Source organism: Protopterus annectens, chromosome 3.part1, assembly GCF_019279795.1.
Source record: "Protopterus annectens isolate FY-2018-M chromosome 3.part1, PAN1.0, whole genome shotgun sequence".
In the NCBI taxonomy this organism is placed as follows: Eukaryota; Metazoa; Chordata; order Ceratodontiformes; family Protopteridae; genus Protopterus; species Protopterus annectens.
Genome location: NC_056732.1, coordinates 1,193,675,882 through 1,193,697,334, shown reverse-complemented (window position 1 = coordinate 1,193,697,334; position 21,453 = coordinate 1,193,675,882).

Genomic DNA, 21,453 nt, shown 5'->3' with positions numbered 1-21,453 from the left:
AAAGTCTATGTTGACATGCCTGACCTGAGATGTACCTCCCTGGACTATATGCAGTGAGACATGAGTGAGCATGCTGATTATGTGTCCCAGGCAGGTATGTCCCTAGCCTTATGTAGCATTCTGCTGTCACCCAAACTGATGCCACAATACAATCAAGAAATGATTGATCTTAACATGTGGCCTGTTATCTTGTGATATTCCAGGGGGTTCCAGTACCTGAGAGCCTGGGATGATATGGTCAACAGACCACAATGCTTTGCCAGAGATGACCTCCATCTGTCTCAATTACCCTTCACACATCTGGCAATGGTTCTCGCCACTCCCATAGTGCCTTCATTAGGAAAGTGGTGAGGCTATCATTACCAACATACAACTGTCAGCGCAGCATGCATTGAAGGCCATGCTGCTAAACGCTGGGAGTCTGCACATGACTCTGCCCTGAGTGCAAGCATTCTTAACCATAGGAAATGCTGACATCTGTGCAGTCACAGACACAAGGTTCAAAGCTGAAGACAGCACCACAGCCTTACCTTGTCAACCATCCTATCATACAGTCAGACCCCAAAGTGTGGGCAGTAATGCCAAGGGACATGGGATTTCACTATATATGAGACACATACACACCACTACACTGTACAGGCAGTAAGATGCACAGGGGACACTGCAGGGGCAGTTCACCATTGCCAACACACCTATTCAAATCATAACTAGCTACCACCCCTACATGTGATGAGGAAGCCCATTCTGCCTATATGGTCCTCATCAACTGTATTAGAATTTGGGTCTATACCTTGATCCTGGGTTACTTGAACAACCCAAACATACATTGGAAGATGTACCCATGCCAGCACACAAATGGCTAGAGAGCCATCAACACTGGAATTACAAGCACCTTGGTGGAGCTAGGGACTACCCCCACATGAGGTGAAAGTGTGTTGGAGTTGATATTGCACAAAATGGCTTACCACTGCAGCATCCCTACAGTGTCATCCTCCATGGCAAAGCAACCATCATGCGGTCATGTTTGCAGTCATCTCCCACAATACCCATGTAGCTAGGGTCAGATGTACATACACCACCAACATGGAATACAGCCTCCTGTGGGGTGGTATACACAGCTTCATAGCCCCTGACCCCCTCTATAGGAAGTGGCGCCAATATCCACACATACACACAAGTGCTATACATGCATTTGTATAGATGCATGGAGTCAGGTATACTCGACAGGACTACATCATCCTCTGCAAGGATATGTACACCTGTCTGGTGGACATCTGCAGAAAATACTGTCTATAACAGGGATGAAATACCACCATCTGAAACAAAGTAGGAGCAAGTGCCCATTTTGGAGCAATGTCTCCTTAACGTGAACAAGCAAATGGGGTCACTCCTAGAAACCTGCACAGCAAACACAGATTGTCAACATCCACTACAGATAATCATCTCCCCTTCTGCACATACGTCTGCAACATCAGAAGAAGCACTTGAATCTGCTCACTTGTGGTGGACAAGGACACCAACTATACCAGTACATATTTGATGCCTGACAGAGGTAGTGTAGGCTTCACCCCCCAGTCCCCCCATCAGTACATCAGGGCATTCCCAGTACCTGTCCCCTTCTCCTATATGTAGTGTTAGGTCACCACTTCCATGTGAAAGTCATGGTATACAGCCACCATGGGATCCTATCACATCACAGTATGTATCCTACATGACTTCAAACATGACCAGCAACACCATAAGGCACTGTATTCAAAGGAGGCCTGACAACTACCTTTGTCCCAGCCATGTGAAAGACAACCACTGTCACTCCTTTACACTAAGGTGTGGCATCCACCAATCTGTCAAATTATACACCCATTAGCCTAACTAGGCTGATCTACAAGGCCATAGTAAAGTTTATAGTGAACCTCATTAACAAGGACATTGACAACCTCTATACACTCCATCACACACAGTTAGGCTTCATCAAGGAAGGGATCATGTCTGTTATACTCGGTTGACCTCTTTGATACAGTCACCAAAACCATGTGGGGGTGAGAGTGCACACTGCCTCCCTTAACCAGGACAAAGACTTTGACAGTATAACCCACTTGGCCATAACAGATATACACTCCCAAGTATGCATCGCACCATATGTTACCAGTGGGGTAGCACACTGGCGTACTGACATGACCCACCTAATCCACATAGGGGAATCCACCTCAAGAAGTTGGTCTATAACTAGTGGCACCACCTGGTGTTCTGTGTTTGGGCCTTTGTTATGTGTGATGTACACTTCTGAGGTGTAGGGCACAGTCATTGGGCTATGGACAACCATATTTGCAGACAACTGCATGCTGTGTGCTGTCACCATATTCCCTAGTGATGTGGACACCTGCCTACGAGGGTCTCATGCAGACACATGACAGGTGCCAGAAACATGGCCTCAGGCTTCATAGCAGGAAATGCAGTGTCAACCCCTTTTGGGACTGATGTCCCCATATATTATCACAGTAACGAAGAAAATAGTGAACGCTACTATCCAAAGGTCCTCTTCGTAAAAATGAAGAAACAAATAGTATATAAACCAGAGACAGACCATTAGTGAGCGCTACTAAGGTCCTCAAAATGAAGAAACAAATAGTATATAAACCGAGACAGATGTAGTAAAATACAAACCAAATTTATTAGAACAGATGAGCCTCAGCATCCCATTTCCTAAAAAAGCACATTTTTTAGAATACTTTTCACACACCTCACTTTTTAATAGTTATTTCATTTTGATTTTATTGTTTTATTATTATATGTTTACTTTCATTTTTTGATATTACATTTCATGTACAAAGTCTTATGGCAGCTAATAGAATGTATTTAAATAGAGTAGTCTGAATGTTGAATTGTTTGACCTTAACTGAAGCTGCATCTCATATTCAAATAAGTTTGGCTTTAAATTATCAAGATACACGTTTAATTCCATAATGATGATTTAATTAATTGATTGATTGATTGATGTTTTAGGTTACTAATGATTTTGAATGTATAAAAAGCTAGTATTTCAGTAATGAAAATAGATCTGAAGAAGTGTACCATCTGTTCTAATAAATTTGGTTTGTATTTGGTCTGTCTCATATATTATCACAGTACTAACAACATCCCAAGCACTCAATCATTAGTGAGGGATCTGTGCACACAGGTTGATGGCAACATGACATTTCACCCCCGTGTTGATTCCGTTGTAAGGTAAACCTTCTACATGGCCCACCTCATACATAAGGGTATGCCATCCAGGGACATGGGGTCATAACATCCCTGTATTCCCCCCAATAAGGACCATTATTGAGTATAATTCCCCATTCATCATTTATCTCACACAGCACATGCAGCAGCTGGGGTCATCACAGACGTTCCCTACCAGGGAATACTAGGGCCTCAAACATCTACCATACATACATAGGCTATAAGCCCAACCCTCTACCCAGTTTCATGCATACTCCTCAGAGGTGACCTCTGCCTGGCATACAAGGCAATCACGGACTCCACATTGTTGGGACTGCTGCACAAGTGCAACTGAAGTTCCACTCTATTAACCCACACACGACCTCAACCTGGTGTGTGACAACAACTGAGCTTGTTGGCAGCTCAGATGTGTGTCCTACACACTCATCCTGCTGTAGAATGGACACCTTTTCCACATCAGGCAGGGTAGCTATTTACACCTTTGCAAGTGTAACCTGGATAACTGGATGGTTAACAGCACATACACCCTTGGAATACCACCTGTGTCCCTGTTGGACTGGGGCATCAGGTGGTGCCTTATATACATGGGATAACATTTGGTCTAGGGTTATGAGGGCTCAGGGCGCATAGCCTTGTAACCTTGTATAATCCTAGGTATACCAGTTATGGCCTGTGTGCTGTGACAGACTATGTTGTTATGTGTCCACACCCATCACTGCCATCTACTGTGGTGTGCCCCCTATGGGCAATGTTATAGTACTATGTCATACAGCCACCATCCGATAAATATGTGACTGGTACTACAAGTGTATGTGGACATTCCAGCAACATGTGTGCTACACAATACCTAAGAGCAATGCAAATGTGGTGTAGGGTTTCCCCCTTGTAGGTGTCCGACATCTGCAGTACACAGATGTTTGCTGAATGTGTACATATGCCTGATATATGTGGAACCCCTGCCAAACAAATGTGGATGCCTGGAAACCAGTTGGACAATATGTAATGGTTGTACCCAGACTGTGGGGAATGTGTCTGTATCATGGCAGTCCTCTCAAAACACAGTAATAGTACATTAGTATCTGGAACTGTATTTATTCAAGTACATTGTATGCTCAATATGTACACACTTCTGCTGAGGCAGTGCCTGTGTCCCACCACTACTGCTGCCTATAATCTGCTGTCCTGCTGCAGGGGGTCACCAGTTATGCTAGCCATAGCTGTCAGGCAATGATATACAGGTGTGGAAGACACAGTGACCTAGCCAGAATACGTCAGGAACAGTTTGGAACGCCTGGATTATAGTTGAACTATGCCTGTATGACATTCACAGACTGAGAGGTGCTCACTGACAGTGCATGGTGTGATATGCCAGCTGTATTCCCCAGTAGTTGCTGTCACTATTGTACAACAGACAATCCAGTAGCATTCGTACATAAGCTGACCATTGCTGAGGGGACTCAGGGGCCAGAGCTGTGATCTATGTACTGCAGGCAGACCCAAAATGGAAGATTGTAGATGTTTGACAGCTAATAGCAACGTCATTTCAAGATATGTTGTTGAGACCTACTGTTGGTATTCCTATTTCCCATGACTGCATCCCCCATCTGCATTCCATTACATGGCGAATTCTACAACATACCTGGTGTAGTTCTGTACTCCTTTGTGAGCAGAAATCCAGTGGTAGTTTTCCTAGAAAAGCACAGTCTCTATCTTCATGAAGAAAGTCACAGACCTGTTTACCATAGGCAATAACTTGCCTTTTGTAGGTAATGCTCATGAACAGATGATTCCCTTTCTACCAACCACTGACTCATACTTGCTAATAGCATCCAGAACAGCTGGGTTGCATTTTCATTAGCCAATGGCATGGCAACACAGTGCTATAATTAAGGCCTTCATGTAGGCCTTGGCCCTTTTCCTGGCCTGTGAGGAGGACATTATCAAGGTATGGGTGCTACAGCATCACAGACGGTAGGTAGAAATACTGTCCACTATTTGGATTGATGTGGCATGTCCACAGTTTTGCATACTATGTTTTCCTGTTGTTAACTGACTTTCTGATTCTGAGGCAGTTTACTGTTTAACAATGTGTGTTGGGGTCAGTAAGGAGACAGGCAGATGTGAGTGTGTGTCATACATCATTTTTATCTGAATGTGCATGTTGCTGCAGTTGACGCTGGTCTATCCGCTGTGTGTGTTTGTAGGGGGAGACTGTGACACATGTCCCTGCAACCCTTTATGTATGGGTGTTGTGTGGATGGCCTGTTCTATGTGTTTGGGAGGTATGTTACGTCTGTAGCAGGTAGCTGAACATACTGCTGCATTCTGGCCAGGAGTCATACTGGGGATTGTGAACACATTGGGGGACAGCAAGCTATATAAGTGAATGAGGGAACAGTGTCAGCTCTGTTGTGGCAGCATAGCCAGGGTGAGGGTACCCATAACAGTCCAAGTGAGGCATGTGCCTCTGGTACATATGTTACATATAGTTCCATCCAGAGAGTGGTAGGTGGCGCTTAGGACATGCATTCATATTTGTGACATGTGTCCCGCTCTACAGGCCTTGACTTGCTACTGTGGGTGGCAGCAACTGTGGTAGCAGCAACCAGTTCTGCTGGACTTTGCAGGGCTCAGTTATTTCTATGTTGCATTGACAAGCATGTAGTTATCGTGCAAGATACCGGACTGTGGGCCAGGACTGTGGGTGTCCAGATATCACACATACTAGGTATGTCACAGATAAAGCTACTGAGTCATTATTATGGCAGGTGTAGTTGCAAGACATATGTGCATGCATAGAGTGTGTTACACAGGATTGGCATGAACATGTGTGTTCAGATGGGTGTGATGTGTGACACTGACCTGTCTGTCTTGATTTTGTAACCTCAATCTGCACTGACTTCCCAGTACTTCACTACACAGAATAGGTTTTATGACAACCATGCCATATGTAGTTGGTACAACTGTGGACATTCTGCAACAGTCTGTGCAGTTGTCAGCTCTACCTGATATTTTAGGCCTTCTGTGCATCCAACAACATGTATTTGGCTGTGTACTGGTTTGGTGTCTGCATCACAGGCCCAAGTACACTGCCATTTATTCCATTATATGCAGAAGTAATGTGTCACTGGCAATCAGGATACCTTTGTATAACGTAGACCTAAGCAAAACCATGTTCTATGTTGGAAAAAACAACCGTTGTCTGAGAGATCATATTAGGGAACATTTGTGTAGTATAAATAAGCATGACAACAGGAATGTTTTATCTAAGCATATAAGTTCAGTAGGTAATAGCCATTATTTTAAGTTTATGGTTTTGGAGATTTGCAATACTGGCCTGAGGGAAGGCGACATTAGAACACACACTGAGTGTTTAGAGATTAAATGAATGACTGTTTTGCAAGCAACCAGAGGGAAAGGGTTAAGTGAGTTTGTACCCATTAAACCCTTATTGAAGTCACATGGTTTGTATAGTTAACTTATATGAGATGTGCATTGTTTTTCTTACTTAGATCTGATGAAGTACTTGGGTTGAGTATGAAAGTGCTTATCTTGTTTTACTTTTTTATTTTATTTATTAAAATTATAGTTGTTACGCATCATCTGCCTCTTGGTTTTGCCTTGCTCTACATATTTGTATTTATATACCTGTTTTCTCTATATTATCTTTGATCTTTGTAAAAACACCAACTTTCTTCACAGCAGAGTGACCTAGTGCACTATGTTGTAGTTGACAGGGTGCTGGGTTCAATACTTGGCAGGAGTGTGTATTTTTGCTGATGTGACACCAGTGTATTACATTATATATTTATAGAAACACCCATTACTCTTTAGAGTTGACTTGGCCTAGTGGGCATAATGCTCTATGCTGTAGTTCAGAGGGTCCTGAGTTTGAGAGTTAGAATGGGTGATTTTTTTATTGATGTGCACAACAGTGTTAGAATCAGATAAGTTGATTAAAGAATTTTTAAGTGGGTTTCTGTGGGTTTGCGTGATGCTCCACAATGCTAAGTGGCACTTAGTCCTGCTTAAACCTGTGCTATTTCCAAAGAAAGAAAAGAAAAAAGATGTGGTAGGAAAGTGGTGAAATGGTAGCAAGCAGGGAAAAAAACAATTTGAAAAGCAGGTAGGGATGTGCAGGACAGTTGTAAGAAACGATCATAGCTCTCTATTTCTTGTACAGAAACAATTTGGAATTTGAAGTCTCACATCCCACAAGGAGGGGTGTGAGCAACTTAATTTTGTTTATTAATTCCTGGGATGATTGACTGATGGCAGTGACTGTGGGTGGGAAATGGAGAGCTATGTATGGGGTGATATTTTTTTTGTGGGACAGATGCCTTTTTTTAAGGAGAAAGTGGAATGTTGGAGAAGGGTTGTAGGTATATTTGGGGAGGTAAGTTGGGTAGATGAGGTTGCATTTGCAGACAGACAAGACAGACAAGACAGCAGACAGGGGCAGTGTATGACACATGAGTGGTAAACATTAAACATCTTGGATGGGGAGGGTGTTTGGGAATTGGAGGACCAAATGCCCTTAGATGGCAACAGTGGGACTGAGCTTCCCACCCATGGACAGTCACCACTGCTCCTTCACGGCCCTGAAGGTGGCTGTGCTGGGGGCTAGGCACTGGGGCCGGCATGCCACTCCAGGTGTGCCAGTCTTCCCTTGATCTGGTGTAGTTGGTCATCCAAATCACCGTGGATAACCCTGCACACCATCCCTGGGAACTTATTTTCAGTGACCACATCCTCTCCGTGCCCATGCCCAGGGGAGGAACGGGCCCCATCTGCTGAGGTGATTCCACTCATGAGTGGTGCAGAAGTAGAAGAGTAGGCAGCTCCAGGTTGGGTCCCAGACATGCTGGAACCCGGTCCCATGGACATATGAGGTGGGATAGGCAGATCCGCTGGAACTGGCCTACCCAATCATGCTATGGTGTTGTCAAAGTGTATTGGTTAGTCAGGAACAGAACATTTCTTCGTTAGTTGTAACAGCATGCATGGGTGTTCCAATTAACCCAGAACAATAGAACTGCATAGCATACAGAACTCAGGCATAAATGGAATAACGGTCATTGTTGTAACAGCATGCCGGCAGTAACAGTTACGACAAAAGGCCAACAACACTGGCATTTCAACAATGTGAACAAAACTGTAGAACACAGCACCACAGCAATCCAATAAAAAAAGCAAATGGCAAAGAGCAGTATAAAATCCAGACTTTTATTCGAACACAGGTGAGCACTTTCATGATAAAATTGCTTCTTCAGACCATACAAAAGTCAGCAGCATCTCAAATATTTAAAATACAATCAATTAAATATCTACCAATAAAAAACATGCATATACAATAGCCATTACAATTTTAAAAGCAGTGCTTTCTTTTAAGGCAGGAGACATAGAGAGCTATTGTCATAAAGGCACACATAGCAAAATACTTATTTAAAAAGCTTTCTTTCTTTTCAGAACTAGCTTAAGAGGTGCTGATTCATTCAAGCCTGCACTTCTGTGTGCTGATAGTTTGAGAATCCATCTTAGTTCTTTCCCTTCTGTGACATTAGTTATATCACCCAACCTAAAACTTTCATAGATTACTTCTACTGAAATAAACTTAAACAAATGGTTAGTGCCTTTCTCTAGAATGTGTTTGGCTAGGGCACTATAACTATGGCCCTTATTGTGGACCATCATCTGCTCAGCCCAGTCCCTACCCAAACTGCAAAAAGTCACACAGGAAGCCTTTTCCTCTGTTGAAACTTGGTTATCCGATGTCCAATTAATACTCAACCCAAACAAAACTAAACTACTCATCTTCCAACCCTCCAAACATACTCAAAACAACTCTCACTTTAACATCACAGCAAAAGACAACACCACTATACACCCACCAGAACACACCAAATTGCTAGGAGTGGAAATAGACAATAAACTACAATTTGACATTCACATATCCATGACCATAAAAAAGTCCACAAAAAACTAGGAGCATTATACAGAAATCAGCAACTTCTCACCAAAGCAGCAAAGATTTCAGTAGCAAATTCCCACCTTATCTCCACCCTACTTTATGCCTCTCCAACCTAAGGCAATGCAATCTAAACAAGCTCGAGACCTACTACAATAAAATCACCAAATTCGCCACAGGGGCATCCTACCGTAGTCACCACTGTCTCTCACTTGCTGAACTGGGCTGGCTTGAACTCCCTCACCTCCTTCAATGGTATCAACTCACACTCGCCCACAAACTAGTAAACCATCCACTAAATGTCCCATCCATCCAGAATCTATTCTAACCCTATCGCACTACCAGACCACTAAGATCCAGCAACAAAAATCACTTGCAGATCACTAAAGACAATAACCCTGCTGGTGAAGCACTATTCTCTTGTGCCATAGCCAAATTATGGAACTCCCACCCACAATTACCTCCGTACCATCATGCACCCACTTCAATACTTTACTAAAAGCGTACCTAAAAACATGCTGGCTATGCCCTTGCGACTCCCACTCTAATATCACCCACCCCATCCAACCACTACCTTTCTTTCCACCCCACTATCTACCTTGATTATAGCAAGCTCAGATGCTCATAAGCCTACTACTTATTATACAGCAGGAACTTCTTATTGTAATAATTGTTAATGTCTGTTATGTACTTCGCAGATTAAGATTCTAGTTGTCTACTGATTTACTATGTTCTTCATCTGTAACTATGTTTGTAATTAATTGCTATGTTAATCAAATTGTTAATCGCTACGTAAATCCAATGTAACTACTGTCTGTATATTTTAACTGTGGAGCTTTTCTCTCCGGGCCTCCGCTGAAAATGGACCTATGTCCAGTCGGACACTCCCGGTCAACAAATGTAAATAAATAAATAAAGTATTAGCACAGTAATAATGGTCTTTAATTCATTCCTTAGGTCACTTATTAGTTTTTCCTATATAAAATTTTAAACAAATCACACACTGTGCTAGGCAGACTAAGTTTTTAGTGTCACAATTAGCTTTAACTTTAAAAAATAATGATTACCATTGTCATTTGCCACAGATAGAGGTGCCAAAACTAGTTGTTCTAATACTAGGTTGCCTTAGCTTACTTGTTTTAGGAAAACAGAGCTGTCTTTTCAAATATTTTTTTATTTTTATAAACAAAATTTGGAACTACACTGATAAGCTCACATAGAGTAGGATCAGAAGATAAAATATGGCAATTTTTGTGATAATATTTTTTATATCTATGCTGTCAGTACTAAAAGTCATACAATAAGCTACATTACTATAACAGTTATTATGGACAGTCTTTCTTATGTTTTCTTTACGTGAAAAAAATGGACATCCACTACTTTGTCTGACTTAACCCTCTCACATGCTTTACTAACTTCAAATGGTTTATAACCATGTTCTATAAATTCCATGCTACTGGAACACATAGTTGTTTCAAATTCTTGTTCCTGGTCATGAAGTCTAGAAACTCTTACAAGTTGACCTCTTACCAGATTTTCAAAAATATGTGGTGGATGCATACTATTACGTTCAAGATAACTATGTGTATAACATGGTTTTCTATATCTCTTAGTATGCAGCTTTCTATCTATACCCTTATGCATGGTTACATCAAAGAAATCTATGTGAGTGCAGGAATATTTCATTATGAACTTAAGAAAGGAGGTACTTGTATTTATTGCACTTAGAAAATTATTTAAACTTTCAAGGTCTCCTTTCCAAAAAACATATAACTCATTGACAAAACGCTGATAAAAATTTACATGCACATTAAACTGTTCAGCATTTAAGATGTTTGCATTTTCCCAGTATGCCATGACCATATTGGTGTAGCTATTGGCACAGGATGTGCCCATAGCTATGCCAGAGGTCTGCAAGTAATATTGTTTTTCAAACAAAAAAAATATATATTCTAGTACCAGCGCTATAAGGTAACAAATAAACTCTATTTTTTCATCAGTGAGAGAGCCTTCTTCTTTAAGAATTTTTTTTTACATAGGAAAGACCTATTTGGTTAGGTACAAACATAAACAGAGATGTAATGTTTAACATTACCTAATCTCTGTACCAGTTTCAACATAGCTCTCAAGAAAAGAATAGAAATCACTTAAGAAATGTTCCGTATCACTTAAAACAATGGCATACTTATTTAAAATAGGTCTTAAATGTCTTTCTACTTATAAGGACACCAGTTCGGTTAGCCATTCACCTCCAGCTACTATAGGTCTAAAAGCTGGAGTTACAAGATTTTTATTTATTTTCGGCAACTGTTATGGTAATGTAGCTTATTGTATGACTTTTATTCCTGACAGCATAGATATATAAATATTATCACAAAAATTGACATATCTTATCTTCTGATCCTACTGTACGTGAGCTTGTCAGTGCACTTCCAAATTTTGTTTATAAAAATAAAAAATCGTTGAAAAGGCAGCTATGTTTTCCTAATACAAGTAAGCTAAGGCAACCTAGTATTAGAACAAAACTGTTTTGACACCTCTATCTGTGGCAAATGCACTTTTTGTAAATACATTGATGTATCTAATACATTTATTCAACCAGACAATGGTAATCATTATGTTTTTAAAGTTAAAGCTAACTGTGACACTAAAAACTTATTCTGCCTAGCACAGCGTTTGATTTGCTCAAAATTTTATATAGGAAAAACTAATAGGCGACTTACGGAATGAATTAGAGACCATTATTACAGTGCTAATAAGGGCCATAGTTATAGTTCCCTAGCCAAACACATTCTAGAGAAAGGCACTGACCATTTGTTTAAGTTTATGGCAGTAGAAGTAATCTATGAACGTTTTAGATTGTGTGATACAACTAATGTCACAGGAGGGAAAGAAGTAAGCTGGATTCTCAAATTATCAGCACATTGAGGTGCAGGCTTGAATGAATCAGTACCTCTTAAGCCAGTTTTGAAAGAAAGAAATCTTTTTCAATAGGTATTTTGCTATGTATGCCTTTATGGCAATAGCTCTCTATGCCTCCTGCCGTAAAAGAAAGCTGTGCCTTTAAAATGTTTATGGCTATTGTATCTGCATTTTTTTTATTGGTAGATGTTTAATTGATTGTATTTTAAATATTTGAGATGCTGCTGGTTTTTGTATGGTCTGAAGAAGCGATTTTATTGTGAAAGTGCTCACCTGTGTTTGAATAAAAGTCTGTTTGGATTTTATACTGCTTTTTGCCATTTGTTTTTTTACTGGTTTGCTGTGGTGCTGTGTTTTACATTTATGTTCATTTTATTTGGTTCATGGTTGAACACAGCTTTGTGACCAGCAGGACTTGTTTTACTATATTTCAACAAGGTATGTTAGTATGCAACCACTGAACTATATAACCGATAATACTACACAAGGCCCAACATTAGGTTTTGAGAACAACATATGTGAAAATGGAACCATAGACATAGTATAAGAATAATAATCTGTGATGCAGATAAGGGATGGGAGGAAAGACATTCCATTGCTAACTGTATAGGCTATATTTTCCCAACAATACTGCTCATACTCTACAGGTCTGCCCTTACTTTATGTCTACAAGTGCCCTATAGCTTCTGTAGCAGGTACATACCTCTCAAGATATCCAGATGGGATGGCATTGGCCAAGCTGTAACACCTACAGGTACATAACTACAGGGGACTATTATATAGTCAGGGGAACATATATGACTACCAAGGTGTACTCTGCACTGATGTTTTGTGACTGTGCTACTGGCATACTTCAACTGGGTTTATATCTGTGTCCAAGGTTTTTGGCAGCAGTGATCACTATCCGTGACAGCGTGACCCTTGAGAGACATGTATCGTGCACAGTACAGAGAGTTTATACTTATCCTGTTGTCATTGGCAGGCATGGGATTAAACTATAAGCAGATATTCACAGATGCACCAGGCATACAGCCGTACCAACAACAGACCATTTACTTTGTCTTATTAACTTGGAATAGTACTGTACTTCATGTCATTTTATTTAATGGAGTCTTATCACCTAGCTGAGAAATGCTGTATACACACTACTACATCTGGACACAGACATTAGCATACCCTTCATACAGCTACTACAGACATTTATATGCCTGTAAGTCCTGTAGGGAGAATATATGTTAACAATACATAACTGTTTCTATAAATATTCAGTACTACTTGTCTGCTACTATAAATCTATCTTAGTACTTGTCCCTGGATTCAAACCCCAGTCTGTGTGTGGCAAAATGAACAACATATACATTGCTTATCACACTGATCTAGTGGGTCACTGCTGTGTGTTGATTGAGTGATATATATCTAATGTTCACCTGGTGACAAAGTGTGACCTGGTAAAATAGGTAGAGTGTCACACAAGACTGCAGTGACAGTTGAACATACATGGATGAGATTCATGCATGACAGAGATAGTAGGTGGACTATGTATTAATACTTGGACTGTAGGTGTACACAAATAACCCCTAGTGGATGGGAATCTGTGTGATCTGTACAGTCCATATTGAGGTGCTAGGTTTCCTACTGACCCATATACATTTGCAGATGGTATATTTGCAGTCTACAGCTATTACACTTTCATACTTGCCTGCATCAGCATACCTATATTCCAGGATACATATAGCTGAAATGCAAAGGTTAACACAAGACAATCCTGGGAGAAACACACTATATTACCTTAAACAGTATTACTCTAGGTTCTGATCTTAGTGCAGAACAAATATCATATTGCATTATTGTAGTACAGCTCCACATCTACACTTTAGCGTAACAGTTGTTTATTTTTCAACCTTTGGTCACTTCATGGTGTTATACCCATGTTTACTTCACAAAACTTGTAATATTTGATTTCTTGAACAACAGCCCAGATACACACAACAATTGGCAGAACACAGATTTATTGAGGGTTAGATGACACAGTGATTGGTATACAGCTGATAATCTTTATTGTTCTACACTTTAAAAAATGCAGACATTGGAAGACATCTGTTGTTACACACTCTATGTAGTACTACTTTTCTTTCTTCACAATTCTGACTGCAGTTGCACTGTATTTCCTGTAGATTAGGAATGCAGTTAATGTATTCCCTTCACATTTTCAATGCCAGAACATGTATTATTAATATTGTGTACACTTGTTATTCCCAAACATTATTAAAGCTGTATTAAGTTTCTTTCTGTAACAGTAGCATGTTTCATGTTTTCATCTATTTTGAACTGTACCTGGCATTACTCACTTATGTCATTCCAGGTCTATGTGCACATTCATTGCAGTACACTCACAACAGACTATACTGACTGGTACTCCTTAATTAGATTACTATATATTGCAAGATATATCTGTACTCACCACACTCTCGGTTCATCCTGGCCAGGCTCCCTGCATGGGCCTCCAGGTTGCAAGCCCTCTCCTCTGCAGCTGTGGGGGAAAAACATACCATTATGCGTACCAGTCTATCAGATATTCATGCTAGAATTTGGTAAATCAATGGTTCCTATACTTACAAACGTCTGGGGCATTGCGGTCCCAAGCTTCTTGGATCCATTTGGCCAAGACCCCCCCCATCTTTCACTTCAGGTTGTCATAATGATGACGCACCTGCTCACCAGTGTAGGCAATGCAAGTTACAGTGGTGAGGTCACATGCCAGCCGTTCCCAGGCCTCTGACTTATATTCAGAGTCCTGGTACTGGCCCTGCAGCAGCCAGTCACATTAAAGGAGCCCAACCATAACCTGGACTCCAAAATGCTCCAGTGCTGCACCCACAAGCATGTACCCTATCCGACTCTATCCATAACTCCTGCAGTGATTAATCTCCAACAGGTGCTGGCTGTATTCTCACCTGTTCAGCTTAAATAAGGCTGTTTTCCCACCCTATGCTGCCATTGGATCATTTTTAAAAATGCTAAGCAAAGCTTAGCATTGCGTAAACTCACTAAGCTAATCTGAGCAGTGTTTAATCTGGTAATGCTTAGCAATGCTTAGCAGTGCACAAACTCGCTTAGCTGAGCTGAGGACTGCTTAAACTGGAATTGCTGAGCAGTGCCCAACAATTTTAAGTGGAGCTGCACATTGTTAAGTAATGCTAAAACAGGACCTGTTTAAGCATTGCTTGGCTTGGCTTAGCAATGCTTAGCAGAGATTAGCTACAGTCAAACCAGAGTTTTCAAAAAAAAAAAAACAATTATTGAAAGCAATTGTTCATTAAGGATACTTTAGTATTATGTGTATCTATTTTACTTTAAATCTCCTAAACATATGTATTTCACTATATTATCTTGGAGTGTAACTTTGATGTATTGGACATTTGTGTGCAACTGGAGCTTTTATCCTTGGGTATCCACTGAATGTGGGCTTCTGGACCAGCTGGACTAACCCAGTTGACAAATGTGAATGAATACATAAAAAAAATTTGAAAACATTTCCCTATCACTTGTAAAATGTTGAATAGCCTCTTTTCAAACCGTGCACCTACTGCACACAAAGCCATCATTCTAGCCATTCAGCTACCAAGGATATGATGATTAGAGATAGGCAGTTCTATATAGCTCTCAGTTACGTTTAAGCACTGCTGAGCACCATGCTGCACCGTCCAAACCCAGTTAGCTATGCTTAAATATGACCTTTTCTAACTAATCAGATGCAACCTGTTTCTATTTTTAGATGTCTGGCACATGTCTGTTGCTAAGCACTGTGTTGTGCCTTGGAAACAAAAAAAAATATTTAACGTGTTTCATTTTATTATTTAAGTGCCATCCTGCACTTTAACAGTGCAGGGGGTGTGTTACTCATCTGCGGACACTGTAACACATCCCTTATACTTATTCTGTAACCATTTTACAAGTCTCTCTCTCTACCTCTCTCAGTAGAGAGCCTTCATTAATATGCAAGGTGCGCTGCCGAGGCATAGCTGCAGATACGGGCACAGTACACTTTGTGTAGGACTTACACTATTCCTACACTGAATTTATTAAATTTATGGGTATATTTCAGCCAGTGTGAGTTTATGGGAAACACAAATGGTCACATGGGAAGGCTAAGGCCTTTAAGCAGATGAAGAAAGAAGACCTCTTTAGTAGATCTGGTAAATACTGCATCACTGATTGTTAATTGAATCATCCATATTTCAATTTATACATATGAGACTGAAATGGCACATGTATGAACTGACTTTTTATTTGCCAAAATCTTCTTGTGATATCTACTAAATGATGAAGTCATGGCTGAAATAGATCCAATGAAGGAAAGGTCCAATTACTCTGGAATCTCAGGTCATATGATATTGTTCATGTTCTACTTTATCTCTTGATCCTTGACTTGACATTACATAGAGAAAAACATACTGAGTTGTGTTATAGTCCATAAACTATCTTAAGGTGATTAATCATGCATTTATTTAAAGTATTACACAACACCAGATAATCTTGTGAAATATTTTAAGTAAGTTTTTCCTTATAAACAAAGGGCATGACTCAGTAAAGCCTACATGATCTGCTAAGACCATGTGCATATCATGGTGCAACACGCACATGATAATGCATTGTTTTGGATTCAGTAAGCAGCTCTGCATGGTGGGTAGAGCTGTGCAAACATGGTAAACACTATGGTATGCTAAATACAGCATAAGCAGCTGAAGTGTATGTTAATCAACTAATCCAAGCTGGAGGAGCTATTCAACAAGCTATAAAGCAATGTAGACTCAGTGCTGTTTTTCCCTGCAAATTCCAAAACCTATTGGAATATAGCCACAGAAAGGAGTCTACACAGAAAGAATGTTATGGACTGTTGTTGCATTTATTCATGTGTATGTGCGACAGGCTGAAGTCTGCTGATGCTGCAGCTAATAGACCAAGGCCAAGAAGGAGAAGGGTTTTTCGGCCTTGTTTAACTTATCACAATCTGCATAAGGTAGAAATTGTAGAGCTCTACAGGGTGGATAGACACACACTACAGGAACTCTGCAATCTCTGTCATCCTCAACTCAGACTAAGGGCAAACCAAGGGGGGACCGATACCAGTGGAGACAAAGCATGTATAGCACTTAGAATTTTAGCTACAGGAACCTTTCCGTGACCAGCAGAGGACATGCTTAGGGTGTCACAGGCACCAGCATTCAGGGTTCTACACCAGTTCCTGAATGCTATGCTCCAACATGCCAGTAACTACATATATTTTCCCTGTACACCTGAGGACAGGGCCACAAATATGCAGGAGTTCTGCCATGTAGCATACTACCCTGAAGCACTGGGTGCCATAGATTGCACACATATAGAAATCAGCACCACCTGGGGAATAGGGATGGGTGTACATAAATAGAAAGGGCTTCCACTCCATTAACTGCCAAGTTGTATGTAAGGCTAAGGGAGTCATCTTGAATGTGTGTGCTAGCAACCCAGATAGTTACCACGACTCGCATATCTGGGACAAGTCACAACTGTATGAGATGTTTACTAGGTTTGATAAGGTCATTTACTGTGGGATGCAGGTTATGCACTGGAATCCTGGCTGATGACATCCATCAGAAATGTACACCCACTGAAGAGTAACATAATGAGGCACACGCTCAAACCAGAAATATCATAGAGCATGTGTTTGGGCTGCTGAAGTTGAGGTTATGGTGCCTAGATACATCCTGGGGAGCCATGCAGTTCAATACACATACATGTACTGAAATATTCAGTGTATCTGCCATGCTACACAGCATCATTGTGAGAAAACAGCTTTAGCAGGATCAACAAGTGCAAGGGCCACACATCCCACCACCACTGGCAGGGTCACCGCAGCCACACACAGGTGAGGAGTCAGAGGGGGACCAGCAGCTGCAGTGGGTATAGGCAGATGTAGGTGTGCTTAGTATGCCCTCGCATTGGTTAAGATGAAACACATAGCACACTCACTCACCACCTAAGAGGCTAAAGCCTTCATCTTATGCACATGCCAGGCAATGTACGCATATAATGGCTGTGTATTCCCAGCATCCTTTAGAGTCAACCCTGAAGTAAAACTGTAGCAACTACCAGACTTACATAGTGGTTGAACCTGGGATATTAAAATATGTGTAATAATACAAATGAATGGCATATCCTTGTATACTATTACCTGACATTAAAAGGTGGTTGATGTTTACAGCAATGACTTCAACATGTGACAGCAGTGACTTATGTGAATACATGTGTCCTCTATCAAGTAATAAGCCTCAGGTGTCAAAGATTCACACATTCATACCACTCAAAAGTATTGATTGCCACAGAATGTCTTCAGTTTGGCTTCATAGTTTTGTACTTGCAAATCATTAAAGACAGAAGTTAGAAATGAATGGCACACATCTCAGTTTCAGATGTCATATCCCTCAGAAAAATCTTAAAAATAGTGATGAAAAAAACTGATTCTATCAGCTGTCTAACTTTGTAAGACCAAAATATTTAAAAAGTCTCCATATTGTTTAGCCTTTGTCCCACTTTTATTTATGGCTTGGTCCATATTTGTTGCTGTAAAAGTGTGGGAGGCATGTATACATTACAACAACCTGTAAGAAAGCAAGACAATTAGCAAAACAGCATCACAAACACAGATATTCTAAGCACTAAGTTAGCTATGCACTCTTAGTATCAGACAAAAAAACTTATGTATCCCTGAATCCAAAATATAGAAAACAAAGATATAGCACAGTTATGATCATTTGCACAGAAAACTGTGTGTGTGGGTGGAGGCAGGAGGTCTAGGCTGACCCAAAATGTAAGTGAGTGCACATGAATAAGAAAGAGAAACAGGCAGACATTTAGATAAAGTATCAAATGGTCACTGAGACAGTATGAACTTTAAGCCTCATGATTGACCCATGTAAACTGTATGTGTGTGTGTCTGTATGGGCACTCCAGGTCAGATTAGTGTGTGAGTGCCTGCAAGCACACAATCAAGCTCTGTGCTAGCTCTACATCTTGGCATGTTGGACAAGTGTGAGTCATGCCTGGCTCTGCCACAAGTTACACTGTCACGTCCACACCCATGGTCAGATGAACTGCTGCTGCTTGAATGTAACTGATGTCTTCTGGATGAGCTGTCCTCACAAGTACACCCAGAACTACAACTCCATGGCCTTCTGGGTGTGGACATCTCAAACACTGACAGAGAAGTGGAAGAGTGCCACTATGGGAGCATGGTTGGGCACAGTCACACTGACTAACATCAGATGATGTGGCTGACCTATGCCCATGTGGATGTTGTGACCCTCCCAGCAGATGTTTCATCACACAAACATCACCCGTTCCAGCATGTCATTCATCCTATCCATTGAATCAGTAACATGGTGGAAGCAGTCATGCATATCAGCCTGTGACACATCTACAACCATAAGCATTTCATTAAAGGGTCTACTGGAACATATCTGTGCCTCCATGATGGCACTAAACATACATCGAGTAGCATAGAAAGTCAAACCTGGATCAGGTGGAGGAAAAACAGCAGGCCTCTCTCAAGCACCCATGAAATCCCTCCTCTGTGGCACCTCACCCACACTTTGGCTGCAGCCAGAGTCAACAGGCAATGAAGCAGCATTTAATCACACTACCCTAATCAAGTGTCTCACCCTCCACCTGTCCAATATCTGAGGTCTCATTGGAATGGGTTTGCATAGGCCTACTGGCTGTGTCTGATGGAATTACAAGGGATGGCTGAATGTCAAACTTAGTGTGAGAGTCAATCTCTGCACCCCCGACTGTGCCTCTGTTTGACCACCATCATCAACTTTTGCCAATACTCTGACATCAGGTGGTAACAGTCTTACATTTCCAAGTCAGGATCACCTGTGAAAATAAGCAGCAAACACAAGAAAAAAATTAATTGCAACACTACTACAGTTCAATATATGCTAACAAGCTAACACTGCTGCCACTAACTCAGATGGTACAGCAATGTACACACATAGTCCTGACACCTACATCACACATAATGACAAAATAAATATATCTGTGAACTGCTCATCGGTACTGAAATAAAACTGTTTGGCTTACCATGTGCAGATAACGCCACATTTGCTAGGGTCCTGGATTAAGTTAAACAAAATGTAAGCTTAGTTTGGTACAACTGGATATACAACATGATTGTGTTGCCACTCCTCTTTGTTGAGGTGACAATCCAAGTTCAGATAATATTCTGAACATGTTTTCATTTTACACTGTTGAAGAAATGGATAGCTATGGTTATTCCTACCCCCTGCACATTCCTGTATTGCTTTCCCTTTGTTCTTCCCCCGGCTTTCCCCCCATACATCACTTTCCTATCTGCCTCATTTTAACACCTTTAATCTGGTCAAAAAATCAAATCAACACAACACATGTAAGTAAAAAAACATGGAAAACTTCAACTTTTGGCCTCTGTGTTTGTGCAGAGTTTGGTATCATGCACCAATACCAAACAATGGTGAATGGCTCTTCAGTGGTGTGGTTACCTCCCTGCAATGCTGCTTAAAGATGCTGCACAACGGTAATACACAGTAAATGTAGAATAAAGAATGATTTAATTGGAGTAAAATATACATTTAAAACTATTATATATACCTGGATTTGAATCCTATATCATCTGGGCTTCAAAAGAAATGTGTCAATGCATTTACGCCTGCTGCCACAGAGTTAGCTAAGCAGCAGGTGTGTTTCATATACTCAGAACTCTCATCATTTTATCAATGAAACTTGCATTTGCTTACCTCTTAACTATGTGCAAACAGGGAGCAGTAGAAATGTGCATCTTGCATGGGCAAATACTTTGCCATATATCCTGCAAAGCAGCTGCTCAGTGGTGCACTATAGAAAGTTTGTTTTAGCATGTATACTTATGTTTATTGACCATGCAGTCTTCATGGTACGAATATACACATAAAACACAAACAAGGGGATGGCACTCTTTAAGAAAAGAACACATAGCTGCACTGCAGCCATCTGTTACCTCCCCCATTCACTGCAAACTTGGTCTCTCAAAGATATCAACTATACTACAGAAATAAATGACAAATGTTTTCTTATCTGCCATGCACATCATTGTAAAGACAATACACATTCATATTTTCCAATAGTTGTACTAATGTGGACAGCTGTTTGCTTATAGTTTGTAAACCTGTATCTTAAAGCATACATGCACATTGGAAACACAAAGTAAATAGTGCACATTGCACAGTCATCAATCTGGTAACAGGCAGAACTTTCATATCTTGACAGTTGTAGATGGCTAGCTATCCATT